General features: G+C 37.7%; 1 protein-coding gene across 1 annotated transcript in view; it reads left to right on the top strand.

Annotated features, from left to right (window-relative positions):
* The window catches only part of LOC137073728 (uncharacterized), a 32,151-nt gene that overhangs the window by 5,332 nt on the left and 8,408 nt on the right, over positions 1–18,411 (top strand). The window lies entirely within an intron of this gene.

The raw sequence follows: 18,411 nt of genomic DNA, 5'->3' as shown, positions 1-18,411 counted from the left end.
CTCCAGTAAAAAAACAAAACAGAGAGAGATCCACTTTTTATTTGCTTCCGACGCCCATGTAGAGAGCATTTGTACTTTTCATAACTAGCATGCATATGATACATTATCCACATTTATAACGAACTGGACTTTGATATTTAAATTACATCCATCTAGGTTATTTTAGATTATTGTCAGTGAAGTTATGTTTGTAATACGTAGAAAACTAGCTAGTGATAGCTTAGTGACAGCAATGAAACGTCCAATATGTCCAATATTAGTTGATAATACTAAGTACATTTATTTACTTTGACTTATAAGCTGAGATAAGAAGACTAACCTCTATCCTGGGCTTTCTTTTAATCTTCTTCCTTTCTCTTTTTCCGTCCCTGTGCATCCGCGTGTCAGGGTTCTGTCACTTCGGTCTAGCTTTCTCTTGGTTTGGTGACAGAGTCCTGACACTCCTGTAATTTGTCTTGTCTTGTGTGAGCACGCAGCTTTGAGCATGCTCGAGCTGCGTGCGCTTCTGTCTCTGTAGTTTTCTGTGTGGAGCGTGGTGTTCGGGTCCCAGCACTTCTGTCTAGTTGGGTTTCGGTTTTGTGTTGGGATTCGGACATTCATGCTCCTTATGTTTTGTCTTCTGTTGTGAGTGCATTCGCTCATTCTTGTGCACTCTGTGTGGTTGTGTGTGTGCACTGTCCTGTCTGTGTGTTTTGTGTTGTGTAGCATGCAGCTGGTGTTTTACTTGCTGCATGCTTTCTTGTTGTCATGTTTAGTGTGAACATGCAGTTTATGAGTTTTCATTAACTGCATGTTCATGTCATGTTTGGTGTGAGCACATGTTCATGTGTTTCTTTGTCCCATGTGCTCTCATGTCAATTGTCTAACCCCACCCACCTTGTTTCCTGATTATTGGTTCATTTGCCCCACCTGTCTTCTCCCATTACCCTCGTTTGTTTGCTCCCCATTTAATCTCCTTGTGTTTGCAGTCCTGTGCTGGATCGGTGTCAAACCTTCCTTGTCAAACCTTCCTGTCAAACCTTCCTTGTCTAACCTACCTCATGTTTCCCTGCTCCTGAAGTCAAGTCAAGTCAAGCCAAGCCAAGAAAAGTCAAGTCTTGTTTTTCCCCCTCGGGGTTGTTTTTGTTTGTCTTGTTTTGTTTGATTTTTATAATAAAGAGCCCATTCTTCCTGCAATTGAGTCCTCGCTCCTTTTCCCCTCTACAAACCCTGACACCGCGGGTTTAGACACCTCATTTTTGATGAACGCGCAAGGGATGATCACTGAGGGATAACGCCTGAACCAATAATCAATAATCGCCATCAATTCAATCTAATAATCAGGTTGATAAGTAATTAAATGTGTGGCTGAGGGGGCGCCCTATGATGATCATGTTTAATAAACTTTATTTTGTATTTCGCTTGTTCTGATTCTATGTTTAATGGGAAGTAATGGGCGGCACTAGAGCGCGCTCGCGCCCCAACACAATTGTCGCCCTAGGCAACCGCCTAGCTCGCCAAACGCTGGCCCTGAATATTCTACATTGGCACAAATTATTTACAATTTATTATTTATCTTATCAATACTGAGGTTTCAGACTTACTAATCCTCGCACACTGTTTTCTCCTGCTATATAGTAGGCATATTCAAACACACTATTAGTATACGCATGTCCGAATATCATGAGAATTACTACATCACCCAGGTGATTCTTGCCTACTCTTTTATGAATACTGAGGATTCGGACATATTCGCTCGCCTACTGCTTTTGGCCTATAGGCACTGATTTGTCGCGGATCTGGGCTGACACTTTGTTGCTGTCTGAGTTTCGTGAATAAGCAGTAATCATGGAGCAGGAGATAAGACACAGGATAGCATCAGGTCCCAGGTCAGCTGTTTGTGCTGTCGACTACAACTCAGTGTATAATCAATGGCTGAACCCCAAATCACTCTCTAAACCCCCTTCATCACTATTCGCTATGTTTGTCCACTAATACAGTTCACTTGAAGGAGTGGATGACAACGAGTGAATGAATTTGGACAGCCGCTGTGTGTAAAACGACTCTACACTCGGGTATTGTGGTGCATTGTGGGATTGAATAAGTGCACTTAATAACATCCACTGGTTTCGGACACCACTACAAATGTCTCAAATATTGCCCTATTTAAAGGTATAGGGGGTGATTTCGGATGCAGCCCACGTCAGCATTATCAGGAGGATGTGTCTCATTTGTTTAGTTGCCCAGCCTCATCTGCCTTCACTAAAGGAAAGAGCCAAGGCGCTCTACAAGCACTGAGTAATATGGTGTGTTCAAGTCATGTTGTAAAGATCGTATTAACGAGTTCAACACACATGAACGTCACCACAAAGTCACAAATGCCAGTGGGAAGTTCTGGATTTTCTTTAAGCCCCGGTCTGAGTTGGGGTTATGAGTTGGAGTATAATGTTTTTTTTTAAATCCCTGATCTGTACAAGTCGTTGGCGTGTTAGTGAGAAACATGGCGGAATCAATGGAAGCACGTCTGTAGTTGAATATAACGGGTATTTAGGACTGACACCGTCAGGCTTTGTCATTTACAACAAAGTAAGCTAGCATTGTGATGTAACAATTAGCCTAATTTATAATGATACAGTTTACAGTGGCTTCATAGATTAATTAAAAACGTAAAGTATTAAAACTCACCTGATGCATATTCTTTGTTCATTTTCTATCAGCAGAGTTAACAAATCTTGCTGTATTTTCGTGAAATTCATTAAAAGAAGGTACACCGCCATCTCGCTCCGACCAAAGAGACTTGAACACACATGATGTGGTAAACACGACTCCTCACCTCGTGAATACAAACATCCCAGGAGGACTTGAACGAACCAATAGATGCGATACGTGTAAAGTGTGGCAGTCTGCTCATGTTCATGTCTCTAGCACTTCGATAAATCTGCTAAATATTGTTGGAACTTTAATTCTTAATAAACATTACCAAAACAAGATACATTTTCTAAGAATGTAGTAAATTGCCCAGTTTATTCAAACACTTTAATAACTTTTTAAAATCTCATCAGTAACAATAAATCAAATGCAAATAACAATCAAACTAAAAGTATTGTTAGAAACGGTCCTGTATGTGAGGCGGCTCAACACAGAAGTCTTCTGTATAGGATGGGCCGGTGTTTTCTCTGTAATGAGGAAGCATCAGTTAAACACTGAGAAGGCCACATGCAAAACCAAAATGGGTGTTTATCACTCTGTGGCCACTTTCAATCGACAATGGAAATTGAATAGACTTGCTGATCTCAAGAAGGCCCGCCCCTAAACCAAGCCCCAGTGAATTACAGCCAATCGGGTAACGCGGTTGAAAACACAACACTGACTGGGGAACACCCACTAGTGTTCTGCAGAGAGACACACCTGCATGATCTTGAGCTCATCAACTACACATCACTGTTAGTTCACTGTCACCGTCTCCATGTGCTGTCGACTTCATCCCAATTTCAGCGCTGATCTAACATCGCAACCAAAATGATGATTTGGATAAAAACATGTATCAATGTCACCATGCTAAGATCACATTGGGAAAAAGAGAAACAAGAATCAAATCTATAAATACATTAAATATGTAATCAGTGGATCAGCACACAGCTAAAGGTGTGACAACATAATTTATTAAACGTGCAGAATGAATCGGTCAGCTGCACTGTAGTGATACAGTTACCATGGGAACCGCTGCTGTTTGCTGCTTTCACTATCAGTCTCTGTAAATGTAACGCTTCATTTAAATTTTAAATCAGTTAAAAATATTAAATATTATGATTCTGGAAAAATATAAAACTAAGGATTTGAAATAGAAATATAAATATCTATAAAATAACACTTTTATAATGAGTTTTATCTGCATGATTCTGTTCTGTCTGTGAGTCCTGCGTGTTTGTGTGAACCGTGAGTGAAGTAGTTTCACTTCCTCTTTATTAATCTCTCTCTCTCTCTCTCTCTCTCTCTCTCTCTCTCTCTCTCAGGAAGTGGGCGTCTCTGTCACATTCAGCACTTCATGTTAAACATGTAACCAGGAAAGAAACAGTCAAAGCTCATCTGAACACACATCGAGAGCTTCAGAAGAACTGAATCTACTGACAACAGAGAAGATCATTTAATAAGAGAGAAGAATGAAGATCATCTGGACTTTCATTCTGATGATGATTCCTGGTAAGAATATGAACTGAGTCCGGATCAAACAATCACATCACAGAAGAACCAGAACTGACATTAAATAATGAACAACATTCTCTGTCTTCAACTAATATGCTTAAATTAACTTTAAAAACACTTTGAAATTAATTTCACTTGAGTATTTTATTATCATATATTAATGATGATGGTTTGTTGTAGGTGTCGTGAGCTTCAGTGTGACGGGATATTCAGGAGGCGGAGTCATGATCAAATGCAGATATGATGAAGGATATTCAGCATATATAAAGTATTTTTGTAAAGGAAAGAAGTCAGATATGCTACAGATTGGATGGTGCTCTGAACTCATCAAGACTGATATTAAAGATAAATGGGTTCGTTCTGGAAGATTCTCTCTGTATGACGACACAAGATCAGAAGTCCTCACTGTGACCATCAGAGATCTGAGTGAAGAGGATTCTGGGACGTACTACTGTGCAGTTGATAGACGAGCTCTAGAAGATCTCTACACTGAAGTGAAGCTGGAGGTTATAACAGGTGAGTAACTGAGAGCCTCAAACCCATGACGATCTCCACAACATCACGATACTCAACACTGACTGTAATTACTGCCGTTCACACGTCTCACTCATAACAGACGCCAGCAATAACCTTTTTATCTCCTGATCTAACATTTACACTCATAATCTGGACCTGCTTTCTGTCACATCTGTTCTGTGTCTGGCACTATGTGGGACTTTTATGTTGAAGTTTATTTGTGCTTTGTTTCTGTTTCCTGTAGGGTTTTGTAGTTCTTCATGTTGATTAGTCTCCCAGGTGTTTCCCATTCACCACATTGTGTTGTGTTGTGTTGTGTATTTTATTTAGTAACAAGCATCTGTAACATGAGAAAAGTGATGCAAGTTCTGAGTGTAAAAAAGAGTATCATTTAACAATGTTTTTATATATACAAAATTTCTAGAAGCGTCATCATCCTCTTCATCATCCTCCTCCACATCCTTCTCCTCATCATCACCATCATCCTCTTCATCCTCCTCCTCCTCCTCATCATCATCATCCTCCTCATCCTCATCTTCATCATCCTCCTCCTCCTCATCAGTTGAATCTCTACATCAGAGAATGTGTATAAAATGATTGATTTAAAAGGACAGACAGATATGCAGTAAACAGAGCGAGACACACACAGTACTGCGTTAACAGATACTATAGCAAATGTTGATTCTAATGTCTATTTCTAATCCCCCAGATAAATCTGTTGGTTTCTTTAAATATTTTATGCATTTTTTATCTGCTTGCTACTGTTGCTCACTTGTGGTTTGAATGCTTTAACGCATTAGCACATGATTTTTGGTAAAGCTTCTTTGAAACCATATTTAATGTGAATCAAAATATCAAAAATAAAATGATCTAACTCTTACCAGTTGTTCTTTTGTTTTCTCTCTGTGTTCAGACTGTAGTGTGTTTATTGTATGAGTCGCTGACTTCATCAAACACAATCACACAATACTGGTTTCTCTTTTTTGAACATTATCTTTATTAAATATTCCCAGGGCCGGCTCTAGCTGTTTGGTTGCCCTAGGCGAGATGGAGTAACCCCCCCCCCCCCCCCCCCACCCCCCCCACCCCCCACCCCCACTTAAATTACGTATTTATTAAACTATACAAACACAAGTACTCTTATAGTGAATTGCACATACAAAACATTTACATTTTTTTCAGGATATTTAAAAAAATTATGACTCAAACAAAGGATGAACAAACAAAAATCGATTTATAGTAACTCCAACACTTAATCAAGCAAATAAGGACTTGACGTATCAACTGTAATAAATTGTTCATACACAAATGCTAGAAAGAATATTCAAGGTTATTTACCAAATATTATCTCCATATACTGTGCAAAAACATAAGCACCTGTAAGGACACTTGAGCAAATTATGACCCATAAACTGGATTAACTATACCCTCAAAACACACACACATTTTAGTATATTTTAGTATCCCTAGGCAACCGCCTAGCTCACCAAACGCTGGCCCTGAATATTCTACATTGGCACAAAATATTTACAATTTATTGTTTATCTTATCAATACTGAGGTTTCAGACTTACTAATCCTCGCACACTGTTTTCTCCTGCTATATAGTAGGCATATTCAAACACACTATTAGTATACGCATGTCCGAATATCATGAGAATTACTACATCACCCAGGTGATTCTTGCCTACTCTTTTATGAATACTGAGGATTCGGACATATTCGCTCGCCTACTGCTTTTGGCCTATAGGCACTGATTTGGCCCGGATCTGGGCTGACACTTTGTTGCTGTCTGAGTTTCGTGAATAAGCAGTAATCATGGAGAAGGAGATAAGACACAGGATAGCATCAGGTCCCAGGTCAGGTGTTTGTGCTGTCGACTACAACTCAGTGTATAATCAATGGCTGAACCCCAAATCTCTCTCTAAACCCCCTTCATCACTATACCCTATGTTTGTCCACTAATACAGTTCACTTGAAGGAGTGGATGACAACGAGTGAATGAATTCGGACAGCCGCTGTGTGTACAACTAGCCTGGATGCCAGCCGAACTTAGCCCCATCCACAACATTTTTAGGTCGGCGGTTTGGTCTGGCCTCGCTCCATAGAGGAGTAATTATCTCCCAGAAACTCTTTTTTCAGAACTCAGTTTCTCTTCTCTCAGAAACTGTTCAGACCAATGAAATCATAAGGGCGGGTTTTAGACGATGACGGACAGATTATCAACACATCAAAGGGGCTTGGATTATATTTACTGGAATCCTAAACGGAGAGCTTGTTTGTATATGCATTCACCTTCCTAATTTCTCTAAAAAATGATGATCATGTTGGGTAAGTACTCTGTGTATCATTCACATTGAATTCATTTATTTTTTTACAACCCTGGGGGGGGGGGGGGGGTTTCTTTGTATATTTTGGCTTATTTATTGTTTTTCATCTACACTTCATGTGGTGATTATGTATCCAAACTCAGACGGGTTGTCAAGCTTGACTGCCTGACATGGTTGCAAATGCATACCAGATGATTCAGTGTCGGTGGAGGATTGCTTGATAGCAATCGGGAATGAAATTGGTGCACAAAATATTTTGTCTGCATCAAGGATGAACAAGGAGATTGTGATTAACCATTATTGATCATTTTGTTGAATGTGGTGTATCAGTGAGGGATAACTTTATCCTGGTACTGCCGCTGTCTAACATATCAAAGAAGGTTATTCTTTCAAATGTCCCGCCGTTTATACCAAATGATATGCTTGAGCGCATTCTTTTGCATTACGGAAAAATTGTCAGTTCAATGAAGATGATTCCTCTGGGCTTAAAAAAATCCAGATCTAAAACACATAATGTCTTTTAGAAGACAAATTTGGACATGATTTTGAATGCAGAACATCAGGATTTGAATGTTTCAGTGAAACTGAAAAGCTGGGCAAGGATTACACTATCTTTATTACTTCCGATTCAATGAGGGGTTTTGTTTGCAGTTAATATGGTCATACTAGACAAACGTGTCCCACAAAGAAGGAGGCTGAACAGACTGACCACGAAAATGAGTCAGTGTCAGTTACTGTTAATGAGCAGGCGAATCACACGCCTGATGAAAGTAAAACTGATCAGCAGTCTGAAAAAGTGAGTGATGGCCATAGTGAACCTAGTTCATCTGGTGTGGATAATTCAGATGGGGTCCACAATGTTATTGAGGTCCCCTGTGTAAATGCTGCTGTTGCTGGTGATAGTGTAGAGATACTGGATGGTGCAGAACCGGTGGCTGTGGAAAGCGCCAGTGTTTCAGAGCACTTGGGAGAACAAGCGGAAACTGATGGAGCGATGAATCTGATGGATTTACAAAATGTGTTTGAAGATGATGGACAGTCTTTTTATTAGTCTGATAGTGAATATTCAGATAGCTATGGGGACAGTATTGATGCAAACTCTCAGGGAAGTTCCACTTTTAAAGCAAATGTATCCTATTACACAGTTGAACAGTTGAATCATTTTCTTAATTCTACAAAAAATCAACAGAGACCAAAACTTGAAATGTATTTTCCAAGTTTAAGGATTTTTAATGAATCATGTGCTATTGTCATGAGAAGCTACTTTAGAGGAACTGGATCAACCAACATGTTAAGGACTTAAGAAATGAATGTGTAATGTAAGAAAAAGAATGAAGACTCGATCTGTGAAGCTTTAGTAAGATTATGACGAGTTTTGTGGTGTTTGTGCTATTGCTCTTTGAATTCCTATTACATATCCCCATGACTTCATTTAATATTGGCTCTTTTAACATTAATGGTTGTCAGGACACTGATAAGAGAGCTGCACTATTTGATTATTTACAGTTAAAAAACAGATATAATCTTATTACAAGAGACCCATACGAATGTTCAAAATCAAATGCAATGGAGAACTGAATGGAAGGGTAGTGCACTGCTTAGCCATGGCTCAAACTTAAGTGCAGGTGTCGCAATACTTCTTTCATCATGGGTAAACTGTAAGGCTTTGTGTTTGAAATCATTACTGGTCAGATTTTACGAGTGGATGTTACTTTAGGAGATTACATTTTTTCTTTTTTTTTAATGTTTATGCACCAACTACAGGAAATGAACGTATGCTTTAAAAAAAAAACTATCTGAGGCTATATCAGAATGTTCTCAGGAGAAGATTATTGTGTTGGGGGGTGATTTTAACTGTACTCTAGATCGATCTGTGGATAGAAATCATGTGGAACCTCACCCTTGTTCAGCTGAAGCACTTAGATCTTTAATTAATTATCATAGTTTCAATGATTTATGGAGAGATACATTTCCAGGGGTTAGGCAGTATACCTGGCTTAAAAGAAATTCTAATGAATTGCCAGCGGCAAGACTTGGTCGCTTCTATGTGAAAGCTAATAATCGGGGCAAATTTTTTTCTGTCTCTATTTCACCAAATTTCTTGTCTGATCACTACTATATTTCTGTTTGTACTGTTATTTCTGTTTGTACTGTGTATGTACTGTTTTTGTTCCTTCTATTAAATCTTATACTTCATATTGGCATTTTAATAATAATTTACCTCAGGATAATTCTTTTATTCATGCTTTTCCCCTTTTTTGGAAAGCGTGGAGAGAGGAAAGAGACAAAAAGTTTACAAAAACTGACTTTTTATCATTAAGTCGTTGGTGGGATATAGGCAATATAAGTACAGATAAAGATGTTTTGTCAACAGTATACTGCTCACAGCACTAAAGCCCTCAAGGAGAAAAGGAAGATACTGGAACAGAATATACTTCAGTCAAATTTTCAAAGCAATAATGATGATTCATCTCTGACAGATATTGAAAGAAATACATTTCTTTTAAAGAATCTTTTGGAAGAAAGGGGAAACGGAGCATTGATTAGACCCAGATACACGTATTTAAACAAAGCGGATGCTCCTACAGCTTTTTTTTTTTTTTTTTTTGACTGGAAAGAAAATCCAGAGACAAAAAGTATTTGCACTATTTAAAACTTTCCAATGATCAAGAAAAAACTGATCAACAGAAAATGAATGCCATTGCTTTGTCATTTTATGAAAAATTGTATCAAGCAGAATCATGTGAAGAATCAGCTGTGAATGAGGTTGTATGTGATCTTACCCAGATTGTAGAGCAAGATAGAAAAGATCTAGAAAGTTCTCTTAATTTTTCGGAGATTTCAAACGCTGTTTTAGAGTTGAATCCTGGGAAGTCTCCTGGGATAGACGGCCTGACAGCAGAGTTTTATAAATGTTTTTGGAATTTGATGGGACATGATTTGTATGAAGTGCTAGAATGTTTTGATCAGGGGATTCTTCCTCTGAGCTGTCGAAGAGCGGTTTTGACACTAATTCCCAAGAAAGGAGATTTGGGCTTATTGAAAAATTGGCACCCTGTATCACTTAACTGTGGATTTTAAGATTTTGTCAAAGGCTATAACAACTAAAACAATATATCTCAAGTGTAATTCCTGAAGACCAAACTTAATGTATTCCCAAACAAACAATTTTTGAGATATGACTTGGATATAGCTTTTCTTTCTCTTGATCAAGAAAAAGCCTTTGATAGGGTGGATCATGTATATCTTTTTAAGGCTTTAGAGGCTTCTGGCTTTGGGTCTCTTATTAAGCTGCTGTATAATAAAGTTTATCGTGTGCTAAGAATTAATGGTTCCTTAACCAGACCCTTTCCTGTAACTCGAGGTATACGGCAGGGGTGTCCACTTTCTGGATTATTGGATGCCATGTTCATTTTCAATTGAACCGCTGTTGCTTTCATTAAGGAAGCGGTTACATGGTGTGAGCATTTCTGGTCATCCATATTTAACCCCTGTTAAACTTACAGCATATGCTGATGATGTTACTGTTGTTGTACGTACTGATAATGATATACATAACTTAACAACATGCTTAAATTGCTTTCAAAAAGCGACATCTGCACGCATAAACTAGGAAAAGTGTAGAACATTTTTGATGGGAAAATGGAGGGAAATGGGACCTCCTCAATTACCTCAACAGTGTCAGTGGATTCGAGATGGTTTTAAAATCCTTGGGATTTACTTTGGGACTAATGAGTATATGAAAAAGAATAGGGAAGGACTTTCTGACCAGGTGATAGGGAGAATTCAGAGGTGGAGATGGATTCTTCCCCAGCTCTCATACAGAGGAAGAGTTTTAATCATTAACAATCTGGCAGAGTCAATGCTGTGGCATAAACTCATAGTTTTGAACCCTCCTAAAGAGTTCTTCTTGAAAATACAGCGTGCATTTGTTGACTTTTTCTGGACTGGTCATCACTGGCTTCCACCTGGAGTTCTTTATCTGCTGATGGCAGAGGGTGGACAGGGATTCATTCATGTGGAGTCAAAGATGAAGGCGATGTGATTGCAAACATTGAAAAAGATACTTTATTGGACAGATGAAGTGTCTTGGATACCACTGAGCTTCAAAATGTGACCAACAATTGTTTTTAATTGAACAGTCGTATGACCCAGACACTCGATTGTTGCTTGCTGATTTTTATGCATCAGTGCTAAAAAAATAAGTATGGGGACTGTTTAAGGTGATAAGAGATAATAATGAACATTATGGTATTCTTGAGCCTCTGTTTTTTAATCCATTGTTTAAAATACAATCACATGTGTTGAATTCATTTATGACAATATTTTCTAAAGCAGGGATAATATGAATTATTGATTTGCTTGATTTGAACAATAGCCAATGGAAAATTGTACAGACTCTTGCTGACCAAGTTGGTCTTAGATCTGTAAGGAATGTGGATGTTTTTATCAGTAGTCTTAAAGACTCTTTTCCTTCTGAATTATTGTCCTTTTTTCATCATTGAGTTTATTCACAATGATGTAGTGACTCAGATGTTTCCTGTTTTAAAAGTTAAACCCAGAAATGTGGAAATTACCTTAAGTGGTCAGTGCCCCTTGTTGAAGTTTTGGATTTTCAATCCTTTGGGAAAAAAGAGTTTGTATCATATATGTGTAAAAGATGCTCATTGTAAACAATTAAGGGAAAGGGGTGATAGTAAATGGAGGGGTTATTTTTCTTCCCCTGAGGAAGTTACTCCCTCTTGGAGACTTTTATATAAGCCCCCAATACCAAGGATAAGTGGGGATCTTCAGTGGATGATCATTCATGGTGTAGTGGCCACAGATCATTTTGTCTCCAGATTTAATTCATTGGTGTCATCAACATGTCCTTTTTGTAATGAAACTGATAATGTTTTTCATTTATTTTATGATTGTCATCGTTTAGTGCCTCTGTATTTGTTGCTTGATGAAATAATGTCTAAACTTGTTTTTTTATTCAACAAGACATTGTTTATTTTTGGAAATCGGTATAGACATTCTTGGCAAAGGGAGTGTATGCTTGCTAATGTTTTGCTGGGGAAGGCAAAATTGGCTATTTTTAAATCCCATCAGTGCAAGAATGAAAATCAAAATGTTGACTTGATGATGTTGTTTAAATCTTTGGTAAAATCTAAAGTAGTTACTGAGTACATGTATTATCAAGAAACATTTTTATTTTATTTTATTGGAAATGATATGGGGTGTTAGAAAGTCTCTCTCTCTCTCTCTCTCTCTCTCTCTCTCTCTCTCTCTCTCACGTGTTGCATGTTGGGAAGCGAGGGTGTGGGTTTGGTGCGAGAGCGGCACGCTTGAATTTTGTTCAATTGTTTTCTTTTTTTCGGTTTATGTTGTTTTGTTTTTCTTTTTGGGTTTCTAGGTTTGTTTTTGTTTTTTTTGTTTTTTCCCTCTCACTTTAGTGTTAAGAAGGGGTTAAAATCCTCTTTTTTTTATTTAGAAAACTATGGCGTCTCCCTCAGGTGAGGGGACGCCGGTTTTCTCAATCAAGAATGGGTGTAAGGTTACACCGGATGAAGCGTTTACGGTAGAAGATGTTCTACTAGCTATGGGAGAAATTGTAGGACATGGAAATATAGTCTCAGCATCCAGAATGAATAAGGCGATCGTAGTGTTTCTGAAAGAGGAAAAATTAGTGAATAGGCTTGTCGAAAATGGAATCATTGTTTCGGAAACATTGTTGCTGGTAACGCCGTTGCGCGCACCTGCTACTAAAGTAACGATTTCAAACGTGCCTCCGTTTATTTCGAATGAAGAGATTACCAAAGAACTTAGTCGGTTTGGGAAGTTTGCCAGTGCTATCAAAGTGGTTTCACTTGGTTGCAAAAATGTTGCTTTGAAGCACGTGCTGTCTTTTCGGAGACATGTTTTCATGTTTTTAAACGCACCCTCTAAAACTTTGGAAGTGTCCTTTCGCATACAAAATGGAGATAGCTCGTACATGATCTTTGCAACAACAGATAGCATGCGTTGTTTTGATTGCGGAGATTTAGGGCATAAGAGATTTACTTGCCCACATAAAAAACAGACGGAAAATGAAGTATATAACGGAAATAATGAAGAGCGAGTAGATCGAACCGATAGCACGGAAATTCCTGAAAAGGAAAAGAGATCAAAAAATGTAAAAGAAACGACGATTCCATTAAAAAAGCAAAAGCAGGACTTTCAAAGCGAGGATATGGAGGCTTCTATTTCTACGTATGCAGCGAAAAGAACCCAGGTTAAATCTTCAGATGAGCGGAGTTTTTCAGAACAGAGTTCATCAGAGGTGAGTGCTTTTAATTTACCTAAGCAAGATGGTGAAAATAAAGAAGGCTCAAATGTTCAGGAAGAGGTAGTTGAGTGTGTAAATGTTGGTGATCATGGTATTGCTGATGAGGTGGCTTGTGGTAGTGGTGTTAAGCCTGATTTGACAGTAGAGGAGGACAGCGACGAGGTACAGATGGAGGAGGAAGGCGATAGCGGCTCTGAGGTGTCTGAGTTTGATTACAGTCAGTCCACAAATGACGTTTATTCTGTAGATGAATTAAATGGATTTCTGGATCAAACTAAAGGGAAAAAAGTTGATGTTTTAAAATATTTCGCTGATGGTAAAAAATTTGTTAAATCAGTAATGATTGCTCAGAAGAATGTTGGTTACGACGTGATTTCGAAACAAAAAAGATTTAGGCTGAAGAAATTTATGACGGCGGTGCGTAAAGCTCAAAAAGATCAAGCAAAAACGTTAAAACGGAAAAAATAAGCACATGGCTGTGGGATCTATTTTTATTTTTGTGTTTTTTCTTTTATGTCTTCTCTCTCTCTCCCATATAATGCAGGTACTAAGGGTGGGATCTTTAAATGTTAATGGGTTGAGAGATGGAGGAAAAAGAGCTTTACTAATGGAATTTCTTAAGTTTAAAGACAATCATGTAATCTTTCTACAAGAAACTCATAGTGATTTGAATAATGAATTAGGGTTGAATTTGTGGTGGAAAGGGGAAATCTGTGTAAGCCATGGCACAAATATTAGTAGTGGAGTGGCTATTCTTTTTTCAGATTATCTTGTTATTAATATCTTATCAAAAATAGAATTGGAGAAAGGTCGTGTTTTGATTGTGAAAGCGGAAATTTATAATCAAGTATTTGTTTTCATAAATATTTATGCTCCAAATAGAGGCGCTGAAAGAATTATTTTATTCAGTAAATTGGGAGATATTTTAAAAAGTTTTGCCCCGGATGATTTTTTGGTTGTTGGCGGTGATTGGAATTGTACCCTTGATTTTCTGTTAGATAGAAACAACGAGGAACCAGATTTTGCGTCAGCTACTTTTTTAAAAAGTATTTTTGTTCAGCATGATTTTATAGATGTGTGGAGAGAAAAAAATAATGACACAAAGCAGTATACATGGACAAAAGTTTCACAAGGGAGGATTAGTGCAGCGCGACTTGACCGGCTTTATATCAAGCGTACAGCAAATAATAGAGTAATGGAGTGCAGAATTTTTCCATGTGGGTTTTCGGATCATCATTTTATTACAATGAATATTGTCTTGACAAATCAAAAATGCAAAAGTCCTTACTGGAAGTTTAATGTAGCATTGTTAAAAGAAAAGGATTTTTATGAAAAATTTAAGCTGTTTTGGAATGAGTGGGTTTCTCAAAAGGAAGATTTTGAAAGTGTGACACAGTGGTGGGAAATAGGAAAGACACAAATAAAAATATTTTGTCAACAGTTTACTTTCCTTTCTACTAGAAAAATTAAACAAAAAATATCTGAAATAGAACAAGAGATCCTTCAGATTACATCTGGGATGATTCAACATTCAGATGCTTCTTTGAATGGAAAGTTATCTGAAAAGAAACATGAGCTTGAAAGTGTATTGCAAGTTCGGGCTAAAGGTGCCCTAGTAAGATCTCGCTTTATGTCTATACATGACATGGATGGTCCCACTGCTTATTTTTTTAATTTAGAAAAAGTTTTAAAGAAACAAAATGAAATGTACTGCTTAACAAAACCAGATGGACTAAAGACTTTTGATTCAAGACAAATGCGAAAAATTGCTGTGGACTTTTATTCTGAACTTTATCAAAAGGAGGACACTGATCCTGGATGTGCTTCACAACTACTACAACAGCTTCCGACTATTACTAAGGAGCAGAGTCGGACTTTGGACAGTGTTGTGTCTTTTGAGGAGTTGACTGATGCTGTTGTACAAATGAACTCAGGCCGTGCCCCTGGGATTGATGGACTGCCAGTGGACTTTTATAAGGCTTTTTGGAAGATTATTGGCAGAGACTTTTATGAGGTGGTTCAGGAATGTTTTAAAGAACAAATGCTGCCCAAAAGTTGCCAACGAGCAGTGTTGGCTTTGATACCCAAGAAAGGAGACTTAAGTTTCCTGAAAAACTGGAGGCCTGTATCAATCTTAACATCTGATTATAAGCTGATAGCTAAAGTACTGGCAAACAGGCTGAAATCAGTTTTGGCTGGTATAATACATCAGGATCAGTCCTATTGTATTCCGGAAAGAACTATTTATGACAACATTTTTTTGATCCGAGATGTTCTGGAATACTCTAAACTTTATGAGGTGGATGTGGGTTTTTTGTTCCTGGATCAGGAAAAAGCCTTTGATAGAGTTGACCATGGTTTTTTGTTTGAAACAATGCATGCTTTTGGGTTTGGAAATGGTTTTATTTCTTGGATAAAACTCTTGTATATGAATGCATCTTGTATTTTAAAAATTGGAGGTGGTCTAAGTCAACCTATAAAAATACAGAAGGGTATTAGGCAGGGGTGTCCACTGTCAGGCCAATTGTATGCTTTAGTAGTGGAACCACTGTTGTGTCTATTAAGAAAAGGTCTGCCCGGCTTAAGGGTTGGTGATGATTTTCATTCTGTAAAATTGACTGCATATGCAGATGACATTACTGTAATTGTAAAAGAACAAAAATACATTGATATTGTTAATTATAGTATTGGTGTGTATGAGAGAGCATCATCTGCTAAACTCAACTGGGGGAAAACTGAAGCATTCTGGTGTAATGATAAAACAACACTGTCTTTACCAGTTATACCTGAAAATGTAAAGTGGGAAAACAATGGTTTTAAGTTTTTAGGAATTTTTATGGGTTCTGAATCCTATCAAGGAAAAAATTGGGAAGGTGTAAAGGACAAAGTTTGTGCCAGGCTGTTAAAATGGAACTGGATTTTGCCTCAACTGTCCTATAGGGGAAGAGTGCTGGTTATAAACAATCTTGCCGCCTCTATCCTATGGCATAAATTAATTGTATTAAATCCACCAGAAGATTTTATCAGAGGAGTCCAAAAACAGTTTGTAAATTTTTTCTGGTCTGGACAACATTGGCTACGAGAGTCAGTTTTGTATCTGCAGCTACAGGAAGGAGGCCAAGGACTTATAGATATTCGGTCCAGAGTTGCTGCTTTTAGATTGCAAACTGTTCAAAGATTACTCTATCACCAGCCTCAGAACTGGATAAGAGTAGCCTGTGCCTTATTGAATCGAGTGGGTCAGTTGAATTTGGACAAACATCTCTTTTTAATGAATTTAAAGGAGGTGGATCTTAGTGGACTATCTTCTTTTTATGCTTCAGTATTCAATGCATGGCAGATTTTTACTGTGAAAAGGGAGGATTCTGAGAGACCTAGTCAATGGGATCTAGAAGAACCCTTAATTTTTAATTCTCACCTTCACAGTGCAATATTGGAATCACAGACTGTGCGTACAAGTTTGGTGAAAGCAGGGATATACAAGATTGGCCATCTCAGGTTAAATAACCATTGGATTACTGCAGATGAATTGTCCGTAAAGACTGGTATCCATTCGGTACGAATTGTGAAAAAATTGTTATCTCAAATTCAAGTTGCTTTTACCACAAAATGTGGGGATATCTGAAAATGTATTCCCTAGGATTAGTGTGGATGTGGATGTAGGAGACTGGCAGGAGGATGAAAGAAGTCTGCTCTCTTTTAGAACTCCTGAACTTGGCTCTTTTAACACTATCTCAAAGAAAGCGCTTTATTGTATTTGTGTAAAATTCCTTAACATGAGAGCGTTAAAAGGACTCCCAGAGACTAAGTGGAATGATCTTGTTGAGTCTGGCATGTCTCCAAAAGGTAGTTGGAGGTCCTTATATAAGAAACCAATTGAAAAAAGGAATGGAGATTTACAATGGCGAATCTCACATTGGATAATTGCAACAAATAGATATAGGACACGTTTGATTCCTTTGCAAGGGGAAGAGTGTCCTTTTTGTGGGCTTTCAGAAACAGTGTCTCATATTTTTATTGGTTGTTCGAGACTAAATGACATACTTGGCGTGTTGGGAGAATTGAGTTATAGATTTGGTTTTCCCTTTACAGATGGTCTTTTTGTGTTTGGACCAAAATATAGTGCCTCAAACAGTAAGAAAATAGTCTTAATTAATTTCTTGTTTGGTAAGGCTAAAATGGCAATTTGGCTGACAAGGAAGAATAAAATGCTTCTCAGTGGAGGAATTGATCCCTTACATATGTTCAAAGCTCTGGTAAAAAGTAGGTTAATTTTGGAGTATACTTTTTATGAATTAATAAATAATACTGACTGTTTTTTCGCTTTTTGGGGTACCGAAGGTATCTTATGTCAACCAAGTGAAGAGAGTGGTTATGTTGTATTGTTATAAATTAAAAAATGTTTTATGTGCTTATATAGCCTAGCTTTTATTATGTATATGTAGTTTTTTTGTGTGTTTGTGTTCTTTTTTTGGGGGGTGGGGGGGTTTTGTAATGTAATTGTTTTATAATGTTTGTAATTAAAAGAAGTTTAAAAGTCAAGTCTCTCTCTCTATCTCTCTCTCTCTCTCTCTCTCTCTCTCTCTCTCTCTCTCTCTCTCTCTCTCTCTCTCTCTCTCTCTCTCTCTCTCTCTCTCTCTCTCTCAGAGGAAGTGGGCGTCTCTGTCACATTCAGCACTTCATGTTAAACATGTAACCCGGAAAGAAACAGTCAAAGCTCATCTGAACACACATCGAGAGCTTCAGAAGAACTGAATCTATGGACAACAGAGAAGATCATTTAATAAGAGAGAAGAATGAAGATCATCTGGACTTTCATTCTGATGATGATTCCTGGTAAGAATATGAACTGAGTCCGGATCAAACAATCACATCACAGAAGAACCAGAACTGACATTAAATAATGAACAACATTCTCTGTTTTCAACTAATATGCTTAAATTAACTTTAAAAACACTTTGAAATTAATTTCACTTCAGTATTTTATTATCATATATTAATGATGCTGGTTTGTTGTAGGTGTCATGAGCTTCAGTGTGACGGGATATTCAGGAGGCGGAGTCACGATCAAATG

This window comes from Pseudorasbora parva, chromosome 4 (genome assembly GCF_024679245.1).
Source record: "Pseudorasbora parva isolate DD20220531a chromosome 4, ASM2467924v1, whole genome shotgun sequence".
In the NCBI taxonomy this organism is placed as follows: domain Eukaryota; kingdom Metazoa; phylum Chordata; class Actinopteri; order Cypriniformes; family Gobionidae; genus Pseudorasbora; species Pseudorasbora parva.
This window is presented reverse-complemented; position numbering and strand designations above follow the sequence as displayed.